This window comes from Lissotriton helveticus, chromosome 10, assembly GCF_964261635.1.
Source record: "Lissotriton helveticus chromosome 10, aLisHel1.1, whole genome shotgun sequence".
NCBI classification, from domain to species: domain Eukaryota; kingdom Metazoa; phylum Chordata; class Amphibia; order Caudata; family Salamandridae; genus Lissotriton; species Lissotriton helveticus.
In genome coordinates, this window is record NC_136071.1 from 34,555,693 (window position 1) to 34,567,918 (window position 12,226).

At 44.3% G+C, this 12,226-nt stretch overlaps 1 protein-coding gene across 3 annotated transcripts in view; it reads right to left on the reverse strand.

Annotated features, from left to right (window-relative positions):
- LOC144785825 (rho guanine nucleotide exchange factor 3-like) overlaps positions 1–12,226 on the reverse strand; it is a 326,449-nt gene that overhangs the window by 102,720 nt on the left and 211,503 nt on the right. The window lies entirely within an intron of this gene.

Consider the following 12,226-nt stretch of genomic DNA (forward strand, 5'->3'; position numbering starts at 1 on the left):
CTACTCCGGGACCCATAGAGGATTAGTGTTGAATTAGTATAGTGAAACATGCAAGTACATTTTAAGTGGTGGATAGGTTAGTCAGTTATTTGGATGAAGGAAGTGAATGAAGGAGTATCCCACAGTCACATGGCTATGGAGGGAGCTCACACTGATGCAGGGCACAGTTTGGAGAATGGTCCCTGCTTGAGAGGGAACTCTCCTTAGCACAGCTCTGCCAGGGGAGAGATCTATCTGCCAGGGCACTGCTGGTAGAAGCTTGCAATGTCCGGCACCGCTTAGAGATAGACCGCTCTGCCTGGTGGTGCAGGAGGAGAGTTCACCTTGAAACACACGTGCTGGAAGAGAGCATACATCAACACTACCCCTGTGGGAGGATGCTCACCATGGGGACCCTCCTTGGAGGAGCCCACCCTGACAGGGCCCTGCTGGGAAGGAACTCACTTTGAAAGAGCCCCCAAGCTGTTAAAGGATCCTGGTTATAATCCAGGCAAGAAAATATTTGAAGAGTTTTTAATGGGATAGAAACGTTTTCGATCTAGGGGGATATAAAATCAATCATTCCAAATCATAGATAATATTGTTCAATCGCACAGATCAAATTCTTCCCTTTGATATGCGGAATCAAGTCTGTAGACCAGGCTCAATTAGATACCTGTACATGTTTGTGTCACAAGATATTTTGCAATTATATCAGCTTAACTATGAAGCAACAATATCTAAGGCCAAGAAACCTTTGAAGCAGTGGCAAACCCTACCTCTCTCTATAATAGGGATAATCGTGATAAAAATGATGATTCTCCCTCTTTTTATTTTAATTTTTTCAAACATAGTAATTAAGGTTTTGCAAAGATTTTTTTACGAGATACATCAGATGCTGCAAAATTATGTCTGGTCAGGCAAGAAGCCTCACACAAAACTGGAAACTTTGCAGTTATCGATCCAAGAAGGTTGCCTTGCACTGTCCCGCTTTAAAAAATATTACCAGGCAGCATTCATGGACTGGTGTGGGCGAGCAGTTGCTAGACAAGCTTTGGGAGGTAACTTCTATCTTAAACAAATGCTTCTAAAATTGACACCCAGCTTGTTCCATTTATTAAAATCTCCACACTTTCAAAACATAGCAGATACAAGACTCCTCGTTATCCTTCTTAGATTCTCTCAGTTGAAGGAAGAATACTCGTTTATGTCCTTTCACCCCGAAATCTTGATTTCACATAGCAGTAGACTAGGTCTCCATTTTAATGATAAAAGTATAAAAACTTGGGAAGAGGCTGGTTTTCATCACTTCTCAACCAGATTTGCGATTCTGAAATAGGGATTTTTTAGAAATCGCTATTTCAGAATCGCAAATTGGGATGTATGTACAAATTCGCAATTTTTTTGCGAATTCTTAGTATTCCGTAATTGCGATTCGCAAATTGTGAATCGCAATTAAGGAATACTTTCCCATTCATTTCTATGGGCCAGGAGGCCCTTAGGAATGAATGGGAAGTTATTCTCAATTTGCGATTCGCAATTTGAGAATCGCAAATTGAGAATAATTTCAAGGGTGCAGGGGAGTCCAAAGGACACCCTGTTGCACCCCTGAAATAAGCATGGGTGCACATGTGGCGCACATACATGCCCTAAGGGCATGTATGTGCGTCACATGGCACTTTGAAAAATGCTAAAATGTGAATTTTTCAAGGAATTCGCAAATTACCACCAACTTGAAGTTGGTGGTAATTTGCGATTCCTTAAGGACAATTGGCATATTTTTTTTGCTTCATACATTGCATTTAAGGAATCGCAAAATTTGCGATTCCTTAAATGCAATTGCAAAATAAGGAATCGCAAATTTTGCGATTCCTTGTTTTGCACCAGAGTTACCTTTATACATACCATTTGGCAAATTCACATTCTCAAACGCCGAAATTCTGCGAATTTCGGCGAATGCGAATTTGCTTGATACATATGGCCCAAAGTGAAGTAACACTGGACTCCCATCTTTGTCGCTTTTTTCTTTTTTTCAACTTTGTAATTTTATACGGAATTTACAATCCCCCAAAATGTTCATGCTAATTTGATTAGTCATGCTTAATACGTGAGGGAAACCAGAGGGGTAGGTAATTGGTACCAGATCTTCTAGAAACAACTGCATGTAAAAGTAATTCCACAAGCTTTACAAAAGATTCAGATTCCACAGGTTGTGGATTAGACATACAATCATGGGGAGCGTACAACATCTTTGTACAAAAAGCCATTAGGGGCGGTAATTTCAAACGCCTGGCGTTTTATTGTAAGTGCCAACTTTATTATACACCGTCTTGTTTACAAAATATGTATACTTCTATCTAAGGGGTATGTTTCAGGTGCAATTATTACAATGGTGATTGGTTTCACGTTTGTTTTTCATGTCCAGTGGAGAAGCGTGGCTCAGTGGTTAGAGGCGGCAGACCTGGAAGCTGAGATCGGCCGTGGACCAGGGTTCGATTCCCCGCCTCGGCGGGTCTCGGGCTCAAAATTCCACGGACTCGACAATTCTCGCTCTGGTGCCTACTCAACTCACGGGGTCACACTCTGCGACTCTGGGCAATAGCTTGCTTAATCTCCACTATGGCCCCTCGCGGCGGGATGCCTGGCTTTCACCTTGTGGACACCCTGCTGGGGTTTCTCACAGGGTAATACCAGGACGGGTTCCCTAAGCAAGCGCCGGGACGCTCACGGGCAGCTGTGCGCTTTACAAATCCAACACATTTACATGTCCAGCTTTCATTGAATTCTGGAAGCAGATGTTCCAGCGGCTTAGTGGAAAGCTATGGATAATCTAAGTCCCTGAGTCATAAACTGTCCATTTTGGATTTGTTGACATGCTCAATCTAGCTATTCGACAACAAGAGTATGTTTTTATGGCATCCCTAGTGGCTAACAGCTAGATTCATCATTATCCCGTTTTGCGAGTCCTTAATAGCGATTCATAAGGAATCGCTATTAAGGACTTGCAAAACAGGATTCATGTAGGAATTGCAAGAAATATTGCGATTCCTACATCTTCCTTATTTGCGATTAGCAAATTGCTAATCGCAAATAAGGATGCGATTTCAAGGGTGCCAGGGGTGTCCAAAGGACACCCTGTAGCACTCCTGAAATGCAAATTTACACAGGTGTTGCGCACACACATGTCCAAAGGACGTGTGTGTGTGTAACATGCAACTGAGAAAAATGCACTAAAGTGCTTTTTTCTATTTTTTCGCTATTTACCACGAAGTCAGACTTCGTGGTAAATAGCGGCCAAAAATTGCAAATTCGCAATTTAAAAATGGTTCATGAATTGCATTTAAGGAATCTCAAATAGAGATTCCTTAAATGCAATTCCTCGCAAATATGCGATTTCGCAAATAGCGATTTTTGCATTTGGGATGATGAATCCCAAATGCAAAAATTGCGCTCGTAAAGGGCCAGATTTGCGAGCCGAATTTTCTTTCATGAATCTACCTGTAAGTCTTTGATCTTGCAAAAATGGAAAATGGTCGAGGTTCCAGTTTTTTCCCAGTGGAAACATAAGATGATTTGAACTTGAAGCTAACGAAAAATTATACTCTCAAAGAGTAGGGGCTACAGTAACATTTCTTGAAATTTGGGGTGAGAGGTAGGATCACCCTCCGGGTACGAATGTTACAGAGTCTGTTTTTTTTAGTGAGAGATTATTTTAAGATCAAGAACGGGTTCTAAGTTTGAGAAGTTCAGGGGATGAATATGTATATTTGTGTCTGGTTTGCATTTCTTATTTATAATAATGATGTAGCTGTCTTGATGAATTGTAATATTTATACTTCATACCCAGTGCAGAACTTTGCCCGGTATGCCTGCCGCGAATATATCTAGGAAGTCCACCGGCATTAGGGCTACCACTGTTCGTGAACAGGGACAGGACCTTCTTAACCCCTTCGACGCTGATGACGAGCTCAGCTCGTCATGAGGTATGCCTGTCGTACACTGATGACGAGCTGAGCTCGTCATGTAACGCGGTTTTCCGCAAAAGTCAGCGCACAGCGGGAAAACCGCTAGCGCGCATGCGGTTAAACAGATTTCAATTCTAGACAGTCTTGTATAGAGTTCTGGGGAAGCAGGATTACCTGCAGAGTGTTTTCAGGACCCACTTCTTTACAATAGGTGCAGCCACCACAGCGGGACAGCGTGGCCTAGCTGAAAAAGCCATGAAGAGGCTAGCTAGATGACAGTCCCGGCCATTCAAGGTTTGTGTCCAGTCTGAAATGTGCTAATCCTGCCTCACATTACTCTCAACAGGAGAGCGAGAACCCAGGCGGATGGTCAGGCTGATGGTGCAGTCGGGCATCACCAGCTTCCAGCAGTGGGCAAGAACAAGGAAGAGATTTGTGGGTTTGTGGCTACACAACACAAACCGGGTCTGGCTGGGTACACCTGGGATGAAAAGGGACAATGCTACAGAGCCTGTGTAGGGCACTTGGCTGCGAGCGAGAGAGAGGGCCTAAGTGCTACTGGTACATCTGTGGGGTAGCAACTTAACAACACTAGGCAGAAAGCTGTTACTCGAGGCCATGAAGGGAGATTTGACTGAAGCGGCAAGGATGTTGGATCCTGCAGACTTGTTGTGGTACAAAATAATACTGCGCTTCCACTGGAGAGGGGATGAAAACCACAGGGCGATTGATAAATCAAGACGAAAGCTTAACATCTCAATGAGCAAATTCTGTAGGAGCATGGGCTGGGACTTCATTAGGCACACATGTATTAACTTGCTGGTGCCAGGGTACCATGTGGAGGATGGGGTCCATACATCAGAGGTGGGCGTGGTCATGTTCTAATTGAATATCTCAGGGGAACTAGAAATCGCAGTCTACTCTAAGTCAGAAGGCAAGAGCTGCAGGGGGAGCCGTCAAAGCTCAGGAAACGATTAGGAGTGTGGCGGAAGATACACCAGTAATCTACAGCACCAACGCCTAAGAGTGGCCGGTAGACTGGAAGGAAGGACTGTGCTGCCATATCGGCTAGCCTTGGGATACCTAATGGGAAGGTCTCTGGGGCAGGGGGTGGTAGCATGGAGAAGCAAAAGGGGGGTCACAAAGCACTTGCTTCTCGGGCATGGCCGGAAGGGCCTCGCATGTCACATATTGCTAGCAAGGGAAGTCTAAAAATTGATTCGCTCAACCCAATGCCTAGGGCAACGAGTGATATATAGTGTCGCTGCCTTTAAATATGGCCCACAATAGTGATTTATGTTGAAATGATTTATGGGTTATCTTGTGATTTATAACTAATAAATTGCGGCCAATCATTCACAAACCATTTCACAATGGTTTTGTTGCAGTGATGGGCGTGAGGATGGTCTTATCGCATGGACCAAGTAGCCCAATTGGGTGGGTTAAAGAGAGACTTGGAAGGCAAAGTTGGACTCGAAGGTTGCGGCTAACGCACCTGAGCGATGAGACCAGCAATAGAACATGGGTGGGGGGGCTGCTGCGACACATCCACCCTCCTCCCTTTATTATCACAAAGAAAGGAGCGGAAAGAGGAAGGGTGAAAGGGACGACCGTCCTTTTCCAGATGCCAATAAAGATGGTGAAAGAAAGGCGCAAATCCCTGGACGCGGATTGGAGCATGACCATTAAACTACCCAATGGCTAGGCTTGGGGGTGGGGATTGGACCTAGTCCACGAGAACAAAAGGATAGGGCATAGGGCAAAGAACAAAGACAAAGCATGTAAGACCAGCCACTGCGGATCCCCTACTTACCTCTTTTAGATCTTCAGGAACTTATGCCAGTGGGTGCCATGGTTTACGCAATTCCTGAAGTGCTTTGAACATAACTATAATGTGACCCACACCGCTCTGCCTTAAATTTAGATATAACACTTGTCTACAGACAAAATCTAAGATTTTATTAACCCCTCCCATGCTCATGATGAGCTCAGCTCGTCATGAGCCACGGTTGCCGTGTGCTCATGACGAGCTGAGCTCGTCATAACGGCTCCAACACTCGGACGCGGGGCTAATTCCCCCGCTGTGCTGAGCGTTCCAAAGAAACGGGTGTGGCCGTGACGAGCTCAGCTCGTCATGTGCACAAGACCACGTGGCTCATGACGAGCTGAGCTCGTCACGAGCACCGGGGCGCTGTGTGTGCCCCCAAGACACTAAACGGTGGATATTATAACCCCCCCCCGCTCTTCTCTGTCGATATGATGTTGTGTCTGTTAAGGTGGTATCTATCTTTAGCTTTTTGCCCATTAAAGCGTCCCCCATGTCCTTTGCCTTCTGTCTCCTTGTCCTTCAGTTCAAAATGTGTTGGAAAATGGAACCTGTTGCCTCTCCTTTATCCTGGTTCCCCCATTTCAGAAGTTCCACCTGGTTTGTGGTTGCTACTCTTTGAGGACTAATTGGAATTTGGTGGATGTGGGACATTGACCATAAAGCAGCAGATGTCCCGCAGGCCATTTTAGTGTACACAGCCAGAAATATACTCCAAATAGAGTGAACAGGCCATCCCCTAATCCTTGGTAGTTGTCCCACATCCACCACACTTTAAACAACCCCCTTTGAGTATAGTAAAAGAGAATGTGTATATGGTGGAAAGTTCCAAACAAACCTCAGAGGGGAAGCGATGGGGCTTTCCAGGCAGAACTGCTACCAAGTAGCACTGAAAGGTGGGAAGTGAAACTGAATGCCTCCAGCAGAGCTCAGCTTACAATACTTTTAAGCAACATTTGTTCGTCTTTGCGTTGTTAGCACCAGGCCGGGAAAATGGTAAGTTTTATTCTTCAACAAACTCTGGCTACATATCTGAGTCTGGGGTCAATAGAAAAAAAATAACCACACCCCTTATTGGGATGCCCATGAATCTTCCACAAAAGTCAAATTCTAGACTGGAAGCTGTCCAGAACCAGGTATTCGGGTCATTTCTAACCATCATGACAATGTTAATGTCAACTCCTTACTGTATGTATTTGTGTACACCTTGCTCTACCTTCCTACATAATGAAGCAATTTACATACTTTCTGCATGTGTATTTACCTGCAGCCACCATTTTGCTCTTGTGTGTACTGGGTGTTAAAACCTTTGGGCCTGGATTGCATGAAATAATACAAGTAAATTAATGATCATATTTTGAATTACTGTGATGTAAATGTAAATGTGTTGTATTTATATAGTGCACTTCTACCCGGAGGCCTCGTAGCGCTGTATTCATACCGCTGTGGAACCCATCCTGGTTTTCCTGTGAAATGTCCACTCCTGGGCACCCCCAAGGTGAAGCCAGGCATCCACAGCGCTGCGGGGGCCGTTGTGGAGATTAAGCAAGCTATTGCCCAGAGTCACAGAGTGGGACCCATGATTAGACTAGGCACCGAGGCGAGAATTATCAGGTCCGGGGAAATTGAGTCCAAGAGCCGCCGAGACGGGAATTGAACCCTGGTCCCGGGCCAGACCTCTGCATCAGGGTCTGCCGCTCTAACCATTGAGCCACGCTTCTCCACTGTGATGAAATAGGTTAGGCAACTCTGAGTTGAAAAAAAGCCAGAAGCTCTGGGCCGGTTTATTTACACCCTGGAGGTTGGTTTGATGGTCCTCTAGGGGTGGAGGCCAAGGCGGAAGACCATCACCCCGCCTTGTAGAAATCTCTGTGAAGGAAGCTCTGGCAGCTCCCTTCACAGCATTGATGGCATTGATATGGTCAAACGATAATATGATTGTGTTTAAAATAACATAGTAATGGGGATCCCCAGAGCTGCCCACGGTGGCACAGTGGTGCAGGAACATGGACTTGCTAATGTTTATGGAGCGGACAGTATATGTAAACAGGGCATGCCCACGTAAATGGAACAAGGTTTGGTCCTTATGGAATTCATACAGGGGCGAACTATGTGATCCACTACCGGAAGACGATGGTACCAGCTCTGATGAGGAGGTGGAGGGGGAGTGGGAATGATAAGACTATCTTTGGACCAAGTTAAAGTGCGTGGTGAGACATCACACTCAATGCAATACGGGTAAACTCTGATCCCAAGCGTGGATCTACTCATACGCCTGATGGAACTAGTGTCATGCTGAATGTTGACGAGTTTGTTTGTTAAGAGTTTTATATAATTATACAATGAGAAAAGACAGACTGAAATGAGAAAAATATAGGCCTTTGGATGGTCCGATATGCACATTGAGTAAATTATGTACACCTTTCCTTGAAACGCCGCCGGACCCCAGGTATGTCGGCTAATGGGCTGTGTTAACAATATAACGTTGAGAAGCAACTGTAAACGATGCGGCCGGCCTCAGAGGTTGTAGGCCAAAAGCTGTGTTATTCCGGAAGTGTACAATAAAGGTCTAAAAAAATAAAATAAATAAATAACATAGTATATATATCCTCAAGAACGAATAAACGACCCCATGATAAGAGAATCAAACGTCAGTTGGAACACAAATGAAAGCCTGATCTTACAGCATACCTCCAAAAGGCTTTTTAGGTTATTTTGATTTAATGGTATATCATTTAGGACCATGGTTTTTCTTTGTTATGGTTTGTCATAATTAATGATGGATGTTTTTTATGTATTTCGCTGATATGGATCTCAAATAAAAAAATAAAAAAAAATAAATACATTTTAAACACAATCATATTGATTGAGGTTGCTGAATTCGCTTGTCAGTGTTCCTTGATTACTGAAGAGTACCATTGTTCGCAATCATTTGAATGGCTCTCCTAACTGGGTTAGAATTATGAGGGGATAGTTTGCTTAAGCATTTCAGCTGTATTTCAGTAGCCCTGAAGAAGCAACTGTGTCAAGAAACACGTGTTTGCTGTAATCGTACGTCTTATTAAATTTCACACTTGGATTCTGTGATTATATTTGCACATAGAGACAGAAGGCTTTATAATTTAGTTGTAAGTTTGAATTTGAATTTGAATTTGAATTTATATTTGTGCAACAGCTACCCAAAAAGGGTTTCCAGGCGCAGACCGCAGATCCAAGAGGGGCTGGAGACAAGGTAGCCGGGTAATTGTTAAAAAGCCATGTCTTCAAGGATTTGCGAAACTGAATGTAGTCAGTCTCATTGCGTAGTGCTGTAGGCAATGTATTCCATAGGGAGGGACCTAGATACGAGAAAGACCTTCCACCCACCGGGAAAGTTTGATTTTGGGAACGATGAATTTCCCTTGCTAGGAAGAACGGAGATTTTGAGAGGGGAAATAGGGGCAGACCAGGGATTGAAGGTATTTTGGGGCATTTCCTGCTTTAACCCCTTCACTGCGGCGGCTATTCCGCCGCAGTGCTAAGGGGGCGGGGCGGCCGCGCGGCGGCCGCATGCTGGTGACGGAACCGCTCCGTCACCAGCGTCGGTTGAGCTATGCTGGTAACGGAGTGGTTCCGTCATGGCCCGCCCCGCTCAATAGAACCCTCAGCGCAGGCGCGGAATTCGCGCCGCGCATGAGCGTTCTATCGAGCGGGGCGGGCTATGACGGAACCGCTCCGTCATCAGCACAGCGCGACCGCGGCTGATGACGGAGCGGTTCCGTCATCAGCGCCGAAGGGGTTAATTTTGTGCATGAAACTCAGGGCTTTGAATTTGGCAAGGTTTTCAATCCTGAGCCAGTGCAGGTTCCGTAGCTATTGAGAGGTGGGAGTGGCTCTTGGGACCTTACGTAACAGCCTGGCTGCACAATTCTGAACCGTCTGCAGTCTGCGTGTTATGGCTTTGTTTGAGCCCAGGTAAAGCACGTTACCATAGTCAAGCCTTGCTGTAATCAGGGCATTAACCACGGTTTTCAGTTGGAATAACTCTCCGCATCTGATGACCTACGGATCAACCGTGATGGACATACAATTATTTTCCCAGATCAATAGGTTTATTAAACTTTATGGATACTCAGGACGCTCCCGAAAGGTGATTCTGCTAATATTGTATGCAATAAATATGTAATATGTCAAATAATCTCTTTTTTTCAAAGTTCCTCAATGCCCCATCTCACCTACACCCCCAGAGACAGCCAGTCCCATAGCCTGAAGACTACGAGGGTTTGATTCATATACTAATGGCACCCTGTTGTTCTGCCAGGGCGACAGAGTAAATCACTTTGTCCCCCTGGTGGAGGGACAGCATGCCAGGAGTTAAAAATTACTGCCTAGCTGACAGCCATTTATAAAGCATTAGCAGGAACTGCTGTCACAGTGATGGTCACAGTGATATCTCTCAAAGCATTTCAATGTTTGGTGCAGGGCTGCGTCAACTTGACCGAGACCTGCACCAAATAGTTTCTTATTTTAAAGAGAAAATCCTGAAACCGGATTTTCTTTTTGAATATAAAAAAGGCAACGCTCCCCTTGCCATGGGAGTCCTCTCCCACATGAGGAGGGCATTTAGCAGTTTTCTCTACTCTTTATTCCCAAGGTTTTCCTGAGCTCTAATTCAGCCATGTAAATTAGATGGGTGGAATTACAGGTCTGCCTCTGAAGGCCCTTCCCCAGTAGAGAAATCAAAGGGGTATAATTGCAAAGGAGTAGTCTCCGCTGTTATTAAACCCGCATTTAAATCGGACGGGCCCACAAATGGCCAAGATATACATTAGGCCCATCTAGTGTACCTGACAAACAAGGCCATCCCAATATTAGCTAACTAACATACCAATGTACAAATTGCACAATGTTGAATTCCAGTAGTTCAATAAATAACAATGCTTAAAGTGCCTTCCAGGGTGATGAACTTATAACTTTCCATGCCAGGACTTTTGGAAGTCAGGTCACTTATTTAGGAGTTTAAACAACTTCAGTGGAGGGAAGGTTTAACCCCTTCGACGCTCATGACGAGCTCAGCTCCTCATGAGGTACACCTCTCGTACGCTCATGACGAGCTGAGCTCGTGATGAACCGCGGTTTTTTAAAAACTTCAGCGCACAGCGGGAAAATGCGCCGCACGCATGGTGTTAAACACCTTCAGTCAATAATTATTGAAGGTTTAAACACCTTTAGTCAGTAGTCAGAGGAGATTTAAACACTGAGTCGATAGTTGGGGAGGTTTAACATCTTCAGTCAATACTCAGAGGGGGTTTGAACACCTTCAATCGATGGTTAGAGGAGTTTCAGACACTTCCTGTCATTAGTTAGGGGAGAATAAACAACTTGAGGCAATGGTTAGAGGAGGTTTAAACAACTTCAATAAATAGTTAGAGGAGGCTCACACAGCTTCATTCACTAGTTGGAGGAGGTTTAATCAACGTCAGTCAATAGTTATCAGAGGTTGAAACAAATGTCAATAGCTAGAGGTGGTTTTAGCACCCTCCGTCAATAGTTATGGGTGCTTTAAAGACCTTCACTCAATAGTTAGAGGAGGATTAACCACTGAGTACATAGGGGAGGATTAAACTTCTTTGGTCCATAATCAGAAGGGGTTTAAACAACTTTGGTCCATAGTTAGAGAAGGTTTAAGTACCTTCAGTCAATAGTTTGATGAAGTTTAATCACATTGAGTTAATAGTTAGAGGAGGTTTAAACACCTTCAGTCAATAGAAAAAGAATGTTCAAACTCCCCTGACCAAAAGTCAGGTGTGATCTAAACACCTTTAGTTAAAAGTCAGGTGAGGTTTTAGCACTTTCAGTCAATAGTAAAAGGAGGTTTAAATACCTTGAGTCCGTAGAGTGAGGAGGTTTAAACAGCATCAGACAATAGTTATACAGGGTTTAAACACCTACACTCAATAGAAAGTTTAAACCCCTTCAGTCAATGCTTAAAGGTGGTTTAAAAACCTTCAATCAATAGTCAAGGGGGGTTTAAACACCATCGCTCATTAGTTAGAGGAGGTTTAAACACCCTCAGTCAATAGTTAGAGGAGGTTTAAACACCCTCAGTCAATAGTTAGAGGAGGTTTAAACACCTTCAGTCAAAAGTAAGTTTAAACCCCTTCAGTCAATGCTTAAAGGTGGTTTAAAAACCTTAAATCAAAAGTCAGGGGAGGTTTATACACCGTCACTCAATAGTTAGAGGAGGTTTAAACACCTTCAGTCAATAGTTAGAGGAGTTTAAAACACCTTCAATCAATAGAGGAAGTTGAAACACCTCGAGTCCGTAAATTGAGGAGGTGCCAGCTGACCCTTTAAGTTTAGGTTTTTCAGCTCAAAGAGTAATTAGGAGGTAGAGTAGCTGATGAGACGTGTAGGACCACCGGTGTGGCCAGTGGTAGTAGAGAGATGGACTTAATGAGCCTCCAAACAGCGGTGC